Source organism: Epinephelus lanceolatus, chromosome 17, assembly GCF_041903045.1.
Source record: "Epinephelus lanceolatus isolate andai-2023 chromosome 17, ASM4190304v1, whole genome shotgun sequence".
Lineage (NCBI taxonomy): Eukaryota > Metazoa > Chordata > Actinopteri > Perciformes > Serranidae > Epinephelus > Epinephelus lanceolatus.
The window spans coordinates 3,105,011-3,111,010 of record NC_135750.1 but is presented as its reverse complement, the minus strand read 5'-3'; positions in this window follow the sequence as shown (position 1 = coordinate 3,111,010).

The window sequence follows — 6,000 nt, the reverse complement described above, 5'->3', positions numbered from 1 at the left end:
TACATAATCCCTCCAGTGTGTTCTGGGTCTGCCCCGGGGCCTCCTACCAGTGGGACGTGCCCAGAACACCTCTAACAAGTGGCGCCCAGGAGGATCCTGATCAGATGTTGAACCATCTCAACTGAGCCCTTTCGATGCAAAGGTGCAGCAGCTCTACTCTGAGCTCCCTCTGGATGTCTGTTCTCCTCCTCCTATCTCTAAGACTGAGCCCAGACACCCCACGGAAGAAATTCGTTTCAGCTGCCTGAGCCTACCCAGAGCTCATGACCATAGGTCATCATCATATCAGAGGTACAAAATAGCGCAATATTGACCTGGGGACAGCCGGTCGGACAGGATCATGGCTATGACATTCTGACGGCATGTTAGATGTGCGACCCACCGTGGGAGATTTTAAAAGTATTTGGTAGCAGTTAGCAGCTAACTCACAGAGGGAGAACAGTGGTTGAAAATGTCCACAAACTGGGAGAACAATGAGATTCAGGAGCTCCTTACCCTCACAGGACAAGATCAGCCGCCATATATCAGTGGCAGTAAATGATTGTTGTCGCCATGTTCTGCCATTGTTATTGTTTATAGAACTCTCATGATGCATATGTTATGTGTCACATTAGAGGCTGATGCTGTTATGTTACATGTCACCACCGTCACGACTTTTTTGGCTCTGTCATGCAGGCGTGTTGTCTAAAATAACACACTGGAGCAACATTACACCACTGTTGTTTGATTCTGTGTAAAAATGTAAAGGCGGTATAAAGAGGGGGCTTCATAGCGGCACTTTAGCGTGAACTCTGTGGAAAAAGGGCTATAGCACTTGCCTGACATAACCGACTGCTGTTCATCAAGTGAAAACAAAGAGTCCTACTTCTCTGTCTTCTTGTCTTCGACGCATAATTGATTTCTCACCACCATAGTCTTCAGTGAAAACATGCAAGATTCTGTGAATCTGTGTCCTTAACCCTTTAAAGGAACAATATTTCCCTGTTACATTCAGCAGCAGACACCTAGCTTGACATGGGAACTGCCCATTGTTCCGACCATATTAAACCCATTGTTCCGAAGTCCCATTGTTCCGAAATCATCATGATGCCCTGTGGTTAAGGTCTGGTTAGGTTTAGGCACAAAAACCACTTGGTTAGGGTCAGGAAAAGATCATGGTGTGGGTTAAAATGAAAAAGAAAGTGACAAACACATAAGCTGTGAGCCTGCTCTGCCTCAAGCCTTTCCCAGCTGACCCAGAGCCGGTCGCGGCGCACCATCAAGGCAGAAATACGCCCGCCGGGAGCCGTTCAGCACCGCGGACTGTCGGACTAATGGGATGTCGGACCAATGACATGGACCCGCTTGACATGGCCCAGCGTTGCGGTCAAAAAACTGTATTTGCTCCTCCGTCTAGCAACACCTGTTCCCAAATGAACTGTTCCTACAGATACCCATGACAGAACAGTGACCCCTACAGGACAAATTAGCATCCCACATATACACCAAGGATGGCTCCTGTAAGGGCTTCTGACAAGTCAGATGTCTGCAGTGGTTTAACTCCACCTTGTAGCGTCGGCTCAGCTCGCTTGAAACCTCAACAGAGGTGATACCAAAAAAAGCACCAGGGACCAGGTAGTATCCACAACTGTTGCTACTGGAAAACAAGTCGAGCTGTGGCGTTCACTGGAGAAGGAAGCTGTGAGCTGTCGAGCTAATAAAGCTAATAAAATCCACCCTCTATCAACTCCACTTGTATGAACTGATTCATTTGACCACTTGGGGCGGACAAGGAGCAAACTTTGCATGCAATGTATTTTAAGTCGTGTTTCTGTCTGTCTGGCAAATTAAAGTCCAATGTCCTTCCTGTTGTTTTGATGTCCACCAACTCCTGAGTGAAATATGCAGATCTTCAGCTGCTGAACACTTTAGCTCCTCACTAACTGTGTCTGCCGTCTGGTGCTGAATGAACAGGGAGCAGCGAGCATGCAGTCGGTTTTTATGGCTTTGTTGCTCAAGACTGCTGCCTGCTGCGGCTGGAGACACTGTGTACGGTAAACAAAACAATAAATATACAGGGCGTGTATGGGCTGTAAAAACAAAATGATACTTAAAAGATGCTAAAGCAGCGCTCTGTCATCACTTTAATGTGTTGGTGAATAGTCTTGTAGCAAATATGAATGGACCATGCAATGAATCCTGCAGAAGTGAAAATCACTGACAGACTGTTGACATCTTTTGTCTTGGTGTTAAACTCCGTATGTCTGAGTCTTCTGTACAATCTCCAGCTACTCTCTCCCAGTAAGTTTCCACACACGCTGTTCGCCGCAGAGAAAGATGTTAAAAACAAAGAAGAAAAAGGTTTGACAGCTCAATTTGTCTTTGCAGCAAACAGGTGACGGCCGCCTGCACCTACAGACCTGGGCTGGTCTCCTGGAGCCACAATTGATCACTGTGCAGTGCAATACTTGTGGGGAGCCATCTCTCACACATTGCTTGGACATTGCACTCCACACTTTAATTCTTTCAGGTTTTTTTCAACCATAATTCCAGTTAGGAACTAACACAGATAAACTGGTATCTTTTAACAGAAATGATGTACAGTGTTGTCCTACACCTAAATGTGTATGATCCAAATATGCTAAAGAGGACATTATATGTGTGTTTAAAAGCTGAAATTCCACCTTTTCTGCAGGTCTTCTGCAACTTCTTCCATTTGTTTTCTGCTGGGAGCTGAGTTGAGAGTAATGATGACCTGCAGACAGAGACAGTGTGACACATACCTGAACCAGAATGTATTTCTGATACAAATCATGACTCTCTCAGTCAGTGGGGGTGTTACACATTAGACAGAATGATTGGTTACTCTCTAGGTTAGCAACAGAAGCAGAGACATTAAAACTTTACATTTCACTGAGGTTACTGTGTGGTGACATTTAGACACAAAAAACATTTTAATGTTAAGGAAAAGATGATGTTTTGGCTAAAAATACCCAGTTTTGGTGGCACAATCCCAGCGTGGAACCCTGAGATGTCTTGCTAAAAAGCTTTTTTTTTTCTTTGCTAGACACGCAGTTATGTCTCTCTAAAAAAGGCACTATTCTGGCTTGCAATGCAGCTGTGTCTGCTCTATGTCCTAAAAATCAATTGCTTTTTGTGGCACTGTACCGGCTAGATATGCAGTGATGTCTCGGTAAAAAACAAACACTTTCTGTGGCAGTATCCCAGCTTGACATAGAGCAATGTATTGGCACTTTTGTGGCACTTACCCAGCTGGAAATGTAGCTATGCTATAGCGAAAAAACAATCACTTTTTGTGGTACTATCCGGGCTAGAAACGCAACGATATCTCCATAAAAAAAAAAAAATTAAAATTGCTTTCTGTGGTATAATCCCAGCTAGAAATGCAGTGATTTAACTGCATTTGTGGCACTATCCTGGCTAGAAATGCAGTGATGTCTTGGTAAAAACAACAACTCTTTTTTGTGGCACTATCCTGGCTAGAAGTGCTGTGATGTCTCGGTAAAAAGCAACTGCATTTGGGGCACTATCCTGGCTAGAAATGCAGTGATGTCTCGGTAGAAAGCAACTGCATTTGTGGCACTATCCTGGCTAGAAATGCAGTGATGTCTCGGTAAAAAGCAACTGCATCTGGGGCACTATCCTGGCTAGAAATGCAGTGATGTCTCGGTAGAAAGCAACTGCATTTGGGGCACTATCCTGGCTAGAAATGCAGTGATGTCTCGGTAGAAAGCAACTGCATTTGTGGCACTATCCTGGCTAGAAATGCAGTGATGTCTCGGTAAAAAGCAACTGCATCTGGGGCACTATCCTGGCTAGAAATGCTGTGATGTCTCGGTAGAAAGCAACTGCATTTGGGGCACTATCCTGGCTAGAAATGCAGTGATGTCTCGGTAGAAAGCAACTGCATTTGTGGCACTATCCTGGCTAGAAATGCAGTGATGTCTTGGTAAAAACAACAACTCTTTTTTGTGGCACTATCCTGGCTAGAAGTGCTGTGATGTCTCGGTAAAAAGCAACTGCATTTGGGGCACTATCCTGGCTAGAAATGCAGTGATGTCTCGGTAGAAAGCAACTGCATTTGTGGCACTATCCTGGCTAGAAATGCAGTGATGTCTCGGTAAAAAGCAACTGCATCTGGGGCACTATCCTGGCTAGAAATGCAGTGATGTCTCGGTAGAAAGCAACTGCATTTGGGGCACTATCCTGGCTAGAAATGCAGTGATGTCTCGGTAGAAAGCAACTGCATTTGTGGCACTATCCTGGCTAGAAATGCAGTGATGTCTCGGTAAAAAGCAACTGCATCTGGGGCACTATCCTGGCTAGAAATGCTGTGATGTCTCGGTAGAAAGCAACTGCATTTGGGGCACTATCCTGGCTAGAAATGCAGTGATGTCTCGGTAGAAAGCAACTGCATTTGGGGCACTATCCTGGCTAGAAATGCAGTGATGCCTTGGTTAAAACAACAACTCCTTTTTGTGGCACTATCCTGGCTAGAAGTGCAGTGATGTCTTGGTAAAAAGCAACTGCATTTGGGGCACTATCCTGGCTAGAAATGGAGTGATGTCTCGGTAAAAAGCAACTGCATTTGGGGCACTATCCTGGCTAGAAATGCTGTGATGTCTCCGTAAAAAGTAACTGCATTTGTGGCACTATCCTGGCTAGAAATGCTGTGATGTCTCGGTAAAAAGCAACTGCATTTGTGGCACTATCCTGGCTAGAAATGCAGTGATGTCTCGGTAAAAAGTAACTGCATTTGTGGCACTATCCTGGCTAGAAATGCTGTGATGTCTCGGTAAAAAGCAACTGCATTTGGGGCACTATCCTGGTTAGAAATGCAGTGATGTCTTGGTAAAAAGCAACTGCATTTGGGGCACTATCCTGGCTAGAAATGCAGTGATGTCTCGGTAAAAAGCAACTGCATTTGGGGCACTATCCTGGCTAGAAATGCAGTGATGTCTTGGTAAAAAGCAACTGCATTTGTGGCACTATCCTGGCTAGAAATGCTGTGATGTCTCCGTAAAACGCAACTGCATTTGGGGCACTATCCTGGCTAGAAATGCAGTGATGTCTTGGTAAAAAGCAACTGCATTTGGGGCACTATCCTGGCTAGAAATGCTGTGATGTCTCCGTAAAAAGTAACTGCATTTGGGGCACTATCCTGGCTAGAAATGCAGTGATGTCTTGGTAAAAAGCAACTGCATTTGGGGCACTATCCTGGCTAGAAATGCTGTGATGTCTCCGTAAAAAGTAACTGCATTTGGGGCACTATCCTGGCTAGAAATGCAGTGATGTCTTGGTAAAAAAAAACAACTGCTTTTTGTGGCACTATCCCAGCTAGCAGCGCAGTGATGCCTAGGTTAGAATCAATTGCTTTTCAGGGCACCATTCTGGCTTAAAATGCAGTGATATCTTGGTAAAAACAGCCCCTCTTTTGTGGCACTATCTCGGCTAGATACACAGCAATGTCTTAGCAAAAACAACCACTTTTCATGGTACTATGCTGGCTAGAAATGCAGTGATGCCTTGGTAAAAAACAACTGCTTTTGTGGCACTATCCTGGCTAGAAATGCTGTGATGTCTCCGTAAAACGCAACTGCATTTGGGGCACTATCCTGGCTAGAAATGCAGTGATGTCTCGGTAAAAAGCAACTGCATTTGTGGCACTATCCTGGCTAGAAATGCAGTGATGTCTCGGTAAAAAGCATCTGCATCTGGGGCACTATCCTGGTTAGAAATGCAGTGATGTCTCGGTAAAAAGCAACTGCATTTGTGGCACTATCCTGGCTAGAAATGCAGTGATGTCTCGGTAAAAAGCATCTGCATCTGGGGCACTATCCTGGTTAGAAATGCAGTGATGTCTCGGTAAAAAGCAACTGCATTTGTGGCACTATCCTGGCTAGAAATGCAGTGATGTCTCGGTAAAAAGCAACTGCATTTGTGGCACTATCCTGGTTAGAAATGCAGTGATGTCTCGGTAAAAAGCAACTGCATTTGTGG